The sequence below is a fragment of the Triticum aestivum genome, chromosome 5A (genome assembly GCF_018294505.1).
Source record: "Triticum aestivum cultivar Chinese Spring chromosome 5A, IWGSC CS RefSeq v2.1, whole genome shotgun sequence".
NCBI lineage: Eukaryota > Viridiplantae > Streptophyta > Magnoliopsida > Poales > Poaceae > Triticum > Triticum aestivum.
The window spans coordinates 281,842,936-281,857,251 of record NC_057806.1 but is presented as its reverse complement, the minus strand read 5'-3'; positions in this window follow the sequence as shown (position 1 = coordinate 281,857,251).

The window sequence follows — 14,316 nt, the reverse complement described above, 5'->3', positions numbered from 1 at the left end:
AAACTAGGAGATCATGGAGTACCAACTATACCATGCTCCATTAAAGGAAACTATGTTAAAACTGCTTTATGTGATCTTAGAGCTGGTGTTAGTGTTATGCCTCTCACTGTATATCATAGACTTGATTTGAATAAGTTGACACCTACTAAAATATCCTTGCAAATGGATGATAAATCAACTACTATAACTGTCGGTATTTGTGAGGATGTGCCTGTTGTGGTTGCAAATGTTACTATTTTAACGGACATTGTTATTCTTGATATTCCCGAGGATGATAGTATGTCTATTATTCTTGGAAGACTCTTTTTGAATACTGCAGGAGCTGTTATTGATTGCAACAAAGGCAATGTCACTTTTTATGTTAATGGTAATGAGCATACGGTACACTTTCCGAGGAAACAACCTCAAGTCCACAGTATCAATTCTATTGGAAAAATTTCAACTATTACTATTGGAGGTTTTGAATTTACTCTTCCTACTGTCAAGAAGAAACATGATATTCTTATTATTGGGGACATGCATATCCCCGTTGAGGTAACCTAGTGTTATTCGAAAATTCTCTGGTTCCATGTATTCGGAATGAGTTTGTTAACAAGACCTGATCAACCTTGTTAGTGGATTCCTTTTGATGAGCATGAGATGGATGAATTTAGAAAACACAACTCTCTGTACCCTCTTTTTACTTTCTGTTATTTATATTAAATAAAGCAAAAATAGTAATTTTTGTCTGTTATCTGAATTATCCATGCAATAAAAAATACCCCAAAAATAAAAGTTCTCCAAATGCCCTGAAAATTAAATATGATTTTTTCTAGAATATTTGAGAATATCTGGCACTGAAAACACAGCAGGGGAGCAAGCACCAGGCCACGAGGGTGGAGGGTGCGCCTCCTGCCTCGTGGGCCCACGGTGGCTCCCCTCCACTTATTCCATCTACCACACACTCCTTCTTCCTCCCACAAACACCACCAACCAGCTAAAACCCGAGGCCAAGCTCATCTTGCTACCATTTTCGATCTCCTTGCTCAAAGCACCTCTCACAAAACTGATTTGGGGGATTGTTCTTTGGTATATGTCTCCTCCAATGGTCCAATTAGTTTTTGTTCTAGTGCTTTATTCATTGCATATTTTTCCTGCTTAGGTGACCCTGTTCTTGAGCTTGCATGTCAAATTTATGTGGTCAAAAGTAGTTTTGATGCATGATATTGCCTCTAGGCACTTGTAGGAGTAGTTTCTATCAATTTTGTTGAGTTTTTTGTCCACTTTTATTTTGAAGTTACTAAAAAATTCAGAAATTTTCAGAAAAAGATGAAGAGATTTTTGAGGGGATCATCGAGCCGAAGCTCGAAGGATAAGCAAAGTGAGGAGGATAAGAGGCCCAAGTATAATCTCCCTCGCACCACGAAGGTCCGGCCGTGTGAATGGCCTTGTGATAATTTCTTGAGAGCAGTCGAGATTTATGATGATTTCTATGAATTGGCTGAGAATGCAGGCCTCACCGCCTTCCTCCACGACCAACGCAAACAGTATTTCTTACTCACCAATATCTTTGTGCAAAACTTTCATTTCCATGCTAGGAGCTCACCACCTATGGTGGAATTTTATTTATATGATGAGCATAAGGAGATGTCACTTTATGATATTTGTCAGGTTTGTTTGATCCCTTTTGAGGGAAGTGTAGAGGAACCACATCGTGATGATGTGGATGGGTTTATTGATACCATTGTTGTAGGGGAAACGAGGAAGGTTTCCGACGCATGAATTACTAGCATACACTTTCCTGTTCTACGTTACTTTGCTATATTTGCTAGTAGATGCTTAATTGGGCGCGGAAACTGTGGAAACCTGAGTGCCCCTGATATTGTTATTTTGTGCCATGCCTTATTTCGTGATTACACATTTAGTTTGGGCGCTATTGTTGCAAAGTGGTTAAATCTTAACCATACTAAGGGCCCCGTCCTTGGAGGCATCTTCGCCTCGCGCCTCGCTTCACATTTTAACATACCTATTAGGCATTATGAGAAAGAAGAAAAGTTGCTGCCTCCTGTTTATCTGAATTATAAGAGTATGGTAGCACATGATTTCATTGTTAAGAATAGGGAAAAGGCGCTTAAGTACAAATTAATATTTGGTAAAAATCATCCTGAGACTATTACCTTGCCTGCTCCTTCCTTGTTTTATTTATCTGCAGGCAAGTACCTTGTTCCGTTGGAGGCCATTCACGCCTACCGGAACCCTACATCAGCTAGAGAGTCAGAGCCGGAACCACAATTTGATCCTCCATGACAGTCTGATTACCAGTGGGATCCGGAGGTGATTGCCAACCAGTGGCAATCCGAGACTTCTTCACAGTACGACCCCAACTATTACTATGGATATCCGCCAGGCCAGCCGTGGCCATAGACCAACTTAAGCCAAAAGCCTAAGCTTGGGGGAGTACATATTTCTCACCGACAATACATTCGTGCTCACACACTCATTGCTAGTTGTCGGTGCTCATACTTTTTCACTGTATCATCCATGCTAGTCTATTTTCCTTTTTATGCTTTCTTCTTGTGTGTTTAATAAACCTTAAGAAAAACAAAAAAATTAGTTGTAGCCTTTAATTAGTTTACTTTCCATGCTTGTAGTAGTAATTAAAAAGAAAACCCCAAAAGATTTCTCGTTCTTCTTTTGCTTGTTGGGAGCTTTCCCATGTAAATAGTTTTATTTCTTTTCTTTGGGGGTCGACAGGAGAAGACCGTAATTAAAATGTTAAAGTGGCTCTTATATGCATTATTGTTGATCCGACAAAGAGCCCATATTACCTTGTCTTCTCTCTTGAATTGAATGCTTGCAGATTCCAGCTTAGTCCAATGCACGTGCACTATTATTATTATCCACACTATTCGGTCGTGCAAGTGAAAGGCAATAATGATGATTATATGATGAACTTGTTGAGATAAGAAAAGCTAGTATGAACTCGACCTCTCTTGTTTTTGTAAATATGATTAGTTCATCGTTCCTGATTCAGCCTATTATGAATAAACATGTTTGCAATGACAATTAGAGATTATAGTTGCTTATGCCATGCTTAATTAGCTAGGAGCTTATAATGGTTTACCTTGCGTGCCAACATGCTATTAAAATGGTTGTGATGTGGTATGATAGGGTGGTATCCTCTTTTGAACGATTCGAGTGGCTTGACTTGGCACATGTTCACGCATGTAGTTGAAACAAAATCAACATAGCCTCTACGATATTTATGTTCATGGTGCATTATATCCTACTCATGCTTGCATTCGGTGTTGATTAATTTTAATGCATGTTCATGACTGTTGTCGCTCTCTAGCTGGTCGCTTCCCAGTCTTTTGCTAGCCTTCACCTGTACTAAGCGGGAATACTGCTTGTGCATCCAATTCTATAAACCCCAAAGTTATTCCATATGAGTCCACCATACCTACCTATATACGGTATCTACCTGCCGTTCCAAGTAAATTTGTATGTGCCAAACTCTAAACCTTCAAATAAACATTCTGTTTGTATGCTCGAATAGCTCATGTATCAACTAGGGTTGTCCGTATCTTCCATGTTAGGCGGGTTATTCTCAAGAGGAGTGGACTCCGCTCCTCACTCACGAGAAAATGGCTGGTCACCGGGATGCCCAGTCCCATGCTTTATGCAAATCAAGTCAAAATAACTGCAAACGAAACTCCCCCGGGACTGTTGTTAGTTGGAGGCACTCGTTGTTTCGAGCAAGCCATGGATTGATGCTTGTTGGTGGAGGGGGAGTATAAACTTTACCATTCTGTTTGGGAACCGCCTATAATGTGTGTAGCATGGAAGATATCGCCATCTCTCGGTTGTTATGTTGACAATGAAAGTATACCGCTCAAAATATTATTCATATCTATTTCAGAACCGAGCTCTGGCACCTCTACAAATCCCTGCTTCCCTCTGCGAAGGGCCTATCTATTTACTTTTATGTTGAGTCATCATCCTCTTATTAAAAAGCACCATTTGGAGACCACCACTGTCATTTGCATTCATTACTGTTAGTTTACATTGAGTATGACTTGACTGGATCTCTTTTACCATGAATTACAATGTCTAGTCAGTCCTTGATCTTTAAAGGTGCTCTGCATTTATGTTTTGCGGTCTCAGAAAGGGCTAGCGAGATACCATCTTGTTATATCATATCATGATTGTTTTGAGAAAGTGTTGTCATCCGAGATTTATTATTATTGCTCGCTAGTTGACTATGCCATTGATATGAGTAAACATGAGACCTAAGCGTTGTTGTGAATATGGTTAGTTCATAATCTTTGCTAAAAACTTGAATGATGGCTTTACATGTTTACAACAACAAGAGCAAACAGAGTTTGTAAAAGTTTCCCTTTATCACTTTCAGTTTATCAACTGAATTGCTTGAGGACAAGCAAAGGTTTAAGCTTGGGGAGTTGATACGTCTCCGTTGTATCTACTTTTCCAAACACTTTTGCCCTTGTTTTGGACTCTAACTTCATGATTTGATTGGAACTAACCCGGAATGACACTGTTTTCAGCAGAATTGCCATGGTGTTATTTTTGTGCAGAAATAAAAGTTCTCGGAATGACCTGAAAATCAACGGAGAATTATTTTGGAATATATAATAAATATTGGAAGGAAGATCCATCTCAGGGGGGGCTCCACCTGTCCACGAGGGTGGGGGCACGCCCCTACCTCGTGGGCCCCTGACGCTCCACCGACCTCAACCTGGACTCCATATATTCACTTTCGGGGAGAAAAAAACGGGGGAGAAGGATTCACCGTGTTTTATGATACGGATCCGCCGCCAAGCCCTAAACTCTCCCGGGACGGCTGATCTGGAGTCCGTTCGGGGATCCAGAGAGGGGAATCCATCGCCATTGTCATCATCAACCTTCCTCCATCACCAATTTCATGATGCTCACCGCCGTGTGTGAGTAATTCCATCGTAGGCTTGCTGGACGGTGATGGGTCGGGTGACATTTGTCATGTAATCGAGTTAGTTTTGTTAGGGTTTGATCCCTAGTATCCACTATGTTCCGAGATTGATGTTGCTATGACTTTGCTATGCTTAATGCTTGTCACTAGGGCCTAAGTGCCATGATTTCAGATCTGAACCTATTATGTTTTCATCAATATATGAAAGTTCTTGATCCTATCTTGCAAGTCTATAGTCACCTATTATGTGTTATGACCCGTTAACCCCGAAGTGACAATAATCAGGATACTTATCGGTGATGACCATAGTTTGAGGAGTTCATGTATTCACTATGTGTTAATGCTTTGTTCCGGTACCCTATTAAAAGGAGGCCTTAATATCCCTTAGTTTCCAATAGGACCCCATTGCCACGGGAGGGTAGGACAAAAGATGTCATGCAAGTTCTTTTCCATAAGCACGTATGACTATATTCGGAATACATGCCTACATTACATTGATGAACTGGAGTTTGTTCTGTGTCACCCTAGGTTATGACTGTTACATGATGAACTGCATCCGACATAATTCTCCATCACCGATCCATTGCCTACGAGCTTTCCATATATTGTTCTTCACTTATTTACTTTTCCATTGCTATTGTTATCATCACTATAAAACCCCAAAAATATTAGTTTTGCTATTGTTACCTTTTACCACTGTTACCACTACTATCATATTACTTTGCTACTAAACACTTTGCTGCAGATATTAAGTGTCCAGGTGTGGTGGAATTGACAATTCAGCTGCTAATACTTGAGAATATTCTTTGGCTCCCCTTGTGTCGAATCAATAAATTTGGGTTGAATACTCTACCCTCGAAAACTGTTCTGATCCCCTATACTTGTGGGTTATCACAAGTTCTCTCAACAATAATAACATAATTGTATCATATAACTATCCCTCAACTTGCAACAAAGAGTCACTCCAAAGTCACTAATAGCGAAGAACAAACGAAGAGATTACTGTAGGGTACGAAACCACCTCAAAGTTATCCTTTCTGATCGATCTATTCAAGAGTCCGTAGTAAAATAACACGAACCTATTCTTTCCATTCAATCTATCATAGAGTTCGTACTAGAATAACACCTTAAGACACAAATCAACCAAAACCCTAATGTCACCTAGATACTCCAATGTCACCTCAAGTATCCGTGGGTATGATTATACGATATGCATCACACAATCTCAGATTCATCTATTCAACCAACACAAAGAACTTCAAAGAGTGCCCCAAAGTTTCTACCGGAGAGTCAAGAGGAAAATGAGTGCCAACCACTATGCATAATTTCACAAGGTCACGGAACTCGCAAGTTGATCACCAAAACATACATCAAGTGGATCACGTGATATCCCATTGTCACCACAGATAAGCACATGCAATACATACATCAAGTATTCTCAAATCCTTAAAGACTCAATCTAGTAAGATAACTTCAAAGGGAAAACTCAATTCATCACAAGAGAGTAGAGGGGGAGAAACATCATAAGATCCAACTAAAATAGCAAAGCTCGCGATCAAGATCGTGCCAACTCAAGAACACGAGAGAGAGAGAGAGAGAGAGAGAGAGAGAGAGAGAGAGAGATCAAACACATAGCTACAAGTACATACCCTCAGCCCCGAGGGTGAACTACTCCCTCCTCATCATGGAGAGCGTCGGGATGATGAAGATGGCCACCAAAGAGGGATTCCCCCCTCCGGCAGGGTGCCGGAACGGGTCTAGATTGGTTTTCGGTGGCTACGGAGGCTTCTGGCCGCGGAACTCCCGATCTATTCTGCTCCCCGATGTTTTTAGGGTATATTGATATATATAGGTGAAAGAAGTCGGTCAGGGGAGCCACGAGGGGCCCACGAGGGTGGGGGCGCGCCCAGGGGCAGGCGCGCCTCCTTGCCTCGTGGCCACCTCGAAGCTTCCCTAACGCAAACTCCAAGTCTCCTGGATTGCTTCCGTTCCAAAAATAACTCTCCCGAAGTTTTCATTCCGTTTGGACTCCGTTTGATATTCCTTTCTTCGAAACACTGAAATAGGCAAGAAAATAGCAATTTGGGCTGGGCCTCTAGTTAATAGGTTAGTCCCAAAAATAATATAACAAAGGCCCATAAACATCCAAAACATATAATATAATAGCATGGAACAATCAAAAATTATAGATATGTTGAAGACGTATCAGCATCCCCAAACTTAATTCCTGCTCGTCCTCGAGCAGGTAAATGATAAAAACAGAATTTTTGATATGGAATTCTACGTAACATATTTATCAATGTAATCTCTTTATTGTGGCAAGAATATTCAGATCCATAAGATTCAAGAAAAAAGTTTAATATTGACATAAAAATAATAATACTTCAAGCATACTAACAAAGTAATCATGTCTTCTCAAAATAACATGGCCAAAGAAAGCTATCCCTACAAAATCATATAGTCTGGCTATGCTCTATCTTCATCACACAAAATATTTAAATCATGAACAACCCCGCTGACAAGCCAAGCAATTTTTCATACTTTTGGTGTTCTCAAACTTTTTCAATCTTCACGCAAGACATGAGCGTGAGCCATGGATATAGCACTATAGGTGGAATAGAATGGTGGTTGTGGAGAAGACAAAAAGGAGAAGATAGTCTCATATCAACTAGGCATATCAACGGGCTATGGAGATGCCCATCAATAGATATCAATGTGAGTGAGTAGGGATTTCCATGCAATGGATGCACTGGAGCTATAAGTGTATGAAAGCTCAACAAAAGAAACTAAGTGGGTGTGCATCCAACTCACTTGCTCACGAAGACGTAGGGCATTTTGAGGAAGCCCATCATTGGAATATAAAAGCCAAGTTCTATAACATAAATTTCCCACTAGTGTTTGAAAGTGACAACATAGAAGACTCTCTATCATGAAAATCATGGTGCTACTTTGAAGCACAAGTGTGGTAAAAGGAGGGTAGCATTGCCCATTCTCTCTTTTTACGCATTGCCTCTTCTCTCTTTTTCTCTCATTTTTTTGGCCTCTTTTTTTCGTCCGGAGTCTCATCCCGACTTGTGGGGGAATCATAATCTCCATCATCCTTTCCTCACTAGGACAATGATCTAATAATGATGATCATCACACTTTTATTTACTTACAACTCAAGAATTACAACTCAATACTTAGAACAAGATATGACTCTATATGAATGCCTCCGGCGGTGTACCGGGATGTGCAATGACTCATGAGTGACATGTATGAAAGAATTATGAATGGTGGCTTTGCCACAAATACAATGTCAACTACATGATCATGCAAAGCAATATCAATGATGAAGCGTGTCATAATAATGGAACGGTGGAAAGTTGCATGGCAATATATCTTGGAATGGCTATGGAAATGCCATAATAGGTAGGTATGGTGGTGTTTTGAGGAAGGTATATGGTGGGTTTATGGTACCAGCGAAAGTTGCGCGGTACTAGAGAGGCTAGCGATGGTGGAAGGGTGAGAGTTCGTATAATCCATGGACTCAACATTAGTCATAAAGAACTCACATACTTATTGCAAAAATCTATTAGTTATCGAAACAAATTACTACGTGCATGCTCCTAGGGGGATATATTGGTAGGAAAAGACCATCGCTCGTCCCCGACCGCCACTCATAAGGAAGACAATCAATAAATAAATCATGCTCCGACTTCATCACATAACGGCTCACCATATGTGCATGCTACGGGAATCACAAACTTTAACACATGTATCTCTCAAATTCACAACTACTCAACTAGCATGACTCTAATATCACCATCTTCATATCTCAAAACAATCATCAAGTATAAAACTTCTCATAGTATTCAATGCACTTATATGAATGTTTTTATTATGCCTAAAAGCAAATTACCATGCTGTTCTAAAGACTCTCAAAATTATATAAGTGAAGCATGAGAGTCCATCTATTTCTTCAAAATAAAACCACTGTCATGCTCTAAAAAGATATAAATGAAGCACTAGAGCAAATGATAAACTACTCCGAAAGATATAAGTGAAGATCAATGAGTAGTCGAATGATTATGCAACTATGTGAAGACTCTCTAACATTTAAGAATTTAGTATCTTGGAATTTTATCTGAACAGCAAGCAAAACAAAAGAAAATGAAATGACGCTCCAAGCAAAACACATATCATGTGGTGAACAAAAATATAGCTCCAAGTAAGTTACCGATGAACGAAGACGAAAGAGGGGATGCCATCCGGGGCATCCCCAATCTTAGGATCTTGGTTGTCCTTGAATATTACCTTGGGGTTCCTTGGGCATCCCCAATCTTAGGCTCTTGCCACTCCTTGTTCCATAATCTATTGAATCTTTACCCAAAACTTGAAAACTTCACAACACAAAACTTAACAGAAAACTTGTAAGCTCCGTTAGTATTAGAAAATAAATCATCACTTAGGTACTATTGTGAACTCATTCTAGATTCATATTGGTGTAATATCTACTGTATTCAAACTTCTCTATGGTTCGTACCCTCCGATACTACTCATAGATTCATGAAAATAAGCAAACAACACATAGAAAACAGAATCTGTCAAAAAACAGAATAGTCTGTAGTAATCTGTAGGATTCGGATACTTCTGTAACTCAAAAAATCCTGAAAAATTAGGAAGCCCTAGGAAATTTGTTTATTAATCTACTTCAAGTGGAATTGATATTTTATCGCTCTCCGGTAAGAAATGAAAATTATTATCGTGAGCGCATACTTTCTGTTTTTTACAGCAAGATCAAATAACAATCACCCAAGAAGGTCCTAAAGGATTTACTTGGCACAAACACTAATTAAAATATAAAACCACATCTAAACAGAGGCTAGATGAATTATTTATTAGTAAACACGAGCAATAAGCAAGGAACAAAAATAAAATTGGGTTGCCTCCCAACAAGCGCTATCGTTTAACGCCCCTAGCTAGGCATGATGATTTCAATGATGCTCACACAAAAGATAAGAATTGTAACATAAAGAGGGCATCATGAAGAATATGACTAGCACATTTAAGTCTAACCCTCTTCTTATGCATAGGGATTTTGTGAGCAAACAACTTATGGGAACAAGATTCAACTTGCATAAGAAGGTAAAACAAGCATAACTTCAAGATTTTCAACACATAGAGAGGAAACTTGATATTATTGCAACTCCTACAAGCATATATTCCTCCCTCATAATAATTTTCAGTAGCATCATGAATGAATTCAACAATATAAATATCACATAAAGCATACTTTTCATGATCTACAAGCATAGAAATTTTATTACTCTCCACATAAGCTAAATTCTTCTCATTCAGAATAGTGGGAGTATCATAAGAAACTCGAATACTATAAATTGTTTCCACATTGAAAGAATAATGTTCAGAAAAAGGGTAATCATAATCATGACAAGTTTTATAAATATAATCATATCTACTTTTTATAGCATAAGTATCATCACAATAATCATCATAAGTAGCAACTTTATTCTCATCATAATCGATTGAAACCTCTTCCAAGATAGTGGAATCATTACTAAATAAAGTCATGACCTCTCCAAATCCACTTTCATAATTATCACAATAAGATTCAACATCCTACAAAATAGTAGGATCATTAATTCCTAAAGTTGACACTCTTCCAAACCCACTTTCATCAATATAATCATCATACATAGGAGGCATGCTATCATCATAATAAATTTGCTTATCAAAACTTGGGGGACAAAAAATATCATCTTCATTAAACATAGCTTCCCCAAGCTTGGGACAAACATTAATTGCAGCAAATATATTCTCAAACAAGTCATTCTCATCAAACATAGCATCCCCAAGCTTGGGCCTTTTCATATCATAAGCATAATCACTCTCATCATTAATAGTATGGATAGCACCAATAGTATAGCAATTATCATCATCACAATGAGTAATAGGGGCAACATAATTTGGGAGGGATACCTTTCCACCTTTGCTCCTTCGTCTTTTCTTTTTCTTCTTCACATTATGTGTGGGTTCAATCCTCTTTTTGGAGCTCTTTATTGATGAGATTGGTTGAATAGAAGGCTCCTCCTCGTTACCTGATTCATCATAAGAAATAATAGGAGGATATGGGGACGCCTCTTCCCTTTCATTAGTATTCTCTTCATCCTCTATTTGTTTTCTTTTCTTTATGTAATTGGCAATATAAGGATTTTCAATGCAATTCACCGCACAGTACATAAAAATTTCTTCTAGATCAATATCGAGGAATTTCTCAAGGTTATATTCTGGAATATGCTTAGTTATACGTTTCATTTCTTCATAACCCAAAAGCAAACGAAGTTCATTATGATGTGCAAGGTAAATCAAATCATCACAATTTTTGGACATGATACAATCATGGAACAATTTGCATCGAAGATTTAAATGACCATGTTCATTGCAAAGTTCACAAGTATGGTGAAGAAATTTTAAATTTTCAGCACAAACATTTAGCCTCTCTTGAAACCATTTAGTTTCCAAATACTTATGCCTCTTGCAAAATCTATTTTCCCTAATTGGTGTGTACTTGCAGGCTCTATATATTCCACAAAAGTTGACATGCTTATAAGAGACATTTTCATCATGACTAGTGCAATCATCATTAGTACTATGGATATTCAAGGAGTTAATACTAACAACATTGCAATCATGCTCATCATTTAAAGATTTAGTGCCAAACATTCTATAGACTTTTTCTTGTAGCACTTGAGCACAATTATCCTTTCCATCATTCTCACGAAAGATATTAAAAAGATGAAGCGTATGAGGCAAACTCAATTCCATTTTTTGTAGTTTTCTTTTATAAACTAAACTAGTGCTAAAACTAGAAACAAAACTATTCGATTGCAAGATCTAAAGATACACCTTCAAGCGCTAACCTCCCCGGCAACGGCGCCAGAAAAGAGCTTGATGTCTACTACACAACCTTCTTCTTGTAGACGCTGTTGGGCCTCCAAGTGTAGAGGTTTGTAGGACAGTAGCAAATTTCCCACAAGTGGATGACCTAAGATTTATCAATCCTTGGGAGGCGTAGGATGAAGATGGTCTCTCTCAAGCAACCCTGCAACCAAACAACAAAGAGACTCTTGTGTCCCCAACACACACAATACAATGGTAAATTGTATAGGTGCACTAGTTCGGCGAAGATATGGTGATACAAGTGCAATACGGATAGTAGATAATGGTTTTTGTAATTTGAAGATATAAAAACAGTAAGGTAACTAATGATAAAAGTAAGCACAAACGGTATTGCAATGCGTTGAAACAAGGCCTAGGGTTCATACTTTCACTAGTGCAAGTTCTCTCAACAATAATAACATAATTGGATCATATAACTATCCCTCAACATGCAACAAAGAGTCACTCCAAAGTCACTAATAGCGAAGAACAAACGAAGACATTATTGTAGCGTACGAAACCACCTCAAAGTTATCCTTTCTGATCGATCTATTCAAGAGTCCGTAGTAAAATAACACGAAGCTATTCTTTCCGTTCAATCTATCATAGAGTTCGTACTAGAATAACACCTTAAGACACAAATCAACCAAAACCCTAATGTCACCTAGATTCTCCAATGTCACCTCAAGTATCCGTGGGTATGATTATACGATATGCATCACACAATCTTAGATTCATCTATTCAACCAACACAAAGAACTTCAAAGAGTTCCCCAAAGTTTATACCAGAGAGTTAAGACGAAAATGTGTGCCAACCCCTATGCATAAGTTCATGAGGTCATGGAACTCGCAAGTTGATCACCAAAACATACATCAAGTGGATCACGTGATATCCCATTGTCACCACAGATAAGCACATGCAAGACATACATCAAGTATTCTCAAATCCTTAAAGACTCAATCCGATAAGATAACTTCAAAGGGAAAACTCAATTCATCACAAGAGAGTAGAGGGGGAGAAACATCATAAGATCCAACTATAATAGCAAAGCTCGCGATACATCAAGATCGTGCCAACTCACGAACACGAGAGAGACAGAGAGAGAGAGAAAGAGAGATCAAACACATAGCTACTGGTACATACCTCAGCCCCGAGGGTGAACTACTCCCTCCTCGTCATGGAGAGCGCCGGGATGATGAAGATGGCCACCGGAGAGGGATTCCCCCCTCCGGCAAGGTGCCGGAACAGGTCTAGATTGGTTTTCGGTGGCTACGGAGGCTTCTGGCGGCGGAACTCCCAATCTATTCTGCTCCCCGATGTTTTTAGGGTATATTGATATATATATATATAGGTGAAAGAAGTCGGTCAGGGGAGCCACGAGGCGCCCACGAGGGTGGGGGCGCACCCAGGGGGCAGGCGCGCCTCCCTGCCTCATGGCCAGCTCGAAGCTTCCCTGACGTAAACTCCAAGTCTCTTGGATTGCTTCCGTTCCAAAAATAACTCTCCCGAATGTTTCATTTCGTTTGGACTCCGTTTGATATTCCTTTTCTTCGAAACACTGAAATAGGCAAGAAGACAACAATTTGGGCTGGGCCTCCGGTTAACAGGTTAGTCCAAAAATAATATAAAAGTGTATAATAAAGCCCATAAACATCCAAAACAGATAATATAATAGCATGGAACAATCAAAAATTATAGATACATTGGAGATGCATCAACAGTCAGTTTTTGGCTTTCTCTACTAAGGTGCTTGACCGGACGAACCAGAAACACAATTGCAGTAATTCTCCCTTTACTACCCTAGCCAAACAAACGGAACGTAAGGTAGCAAACACAAGAGTCGGGCAACCCAACTATTGACCAAAGACATGATTCGGAGCCGATGCATATAATGCCAAGCTCGGGACGTCGAAATGTGCTATAGAGCTATTCAGGATTTTGTTTAGCGACACATATGTGGCCATATAGAGCCCCTGGCAATTTGTGTCGAGATGTGTGAGTGAGGCGACTGAGGAGACGGCATACAGTCTATGAATAATGGTAATACCGAATAATTTTTTTTCACTAGAATCTGATTGATACGTCAAAACATGATCTTACAGAGGCCACCATAATCACCAAGGCCATTTTATATGCTAGGGGTCTAAGGGGAAGGGGGAAAGCTCTATACAGGTTCTTGAATAAAGTTTTGGTCTACAAAATTCTTTGGACCTGCTGCCGCACATCTGCGCCACATTTGCCTTGGAGAGAGGGGTTCCTTAAGAGGAATGGTCTTCGGCTATTTATATGAAACCAGACTCGAAAAGAGTCCTTGTAAGTCCGTTGGATGAATAGGTTTTAATTCACCTATGGTAGAAGAGAAAAAATAATTAAGAAAAAGGGGAAGGCCATATAGGGTCGAACTGTACTATGGGCCTGTCCGTATTGTGCC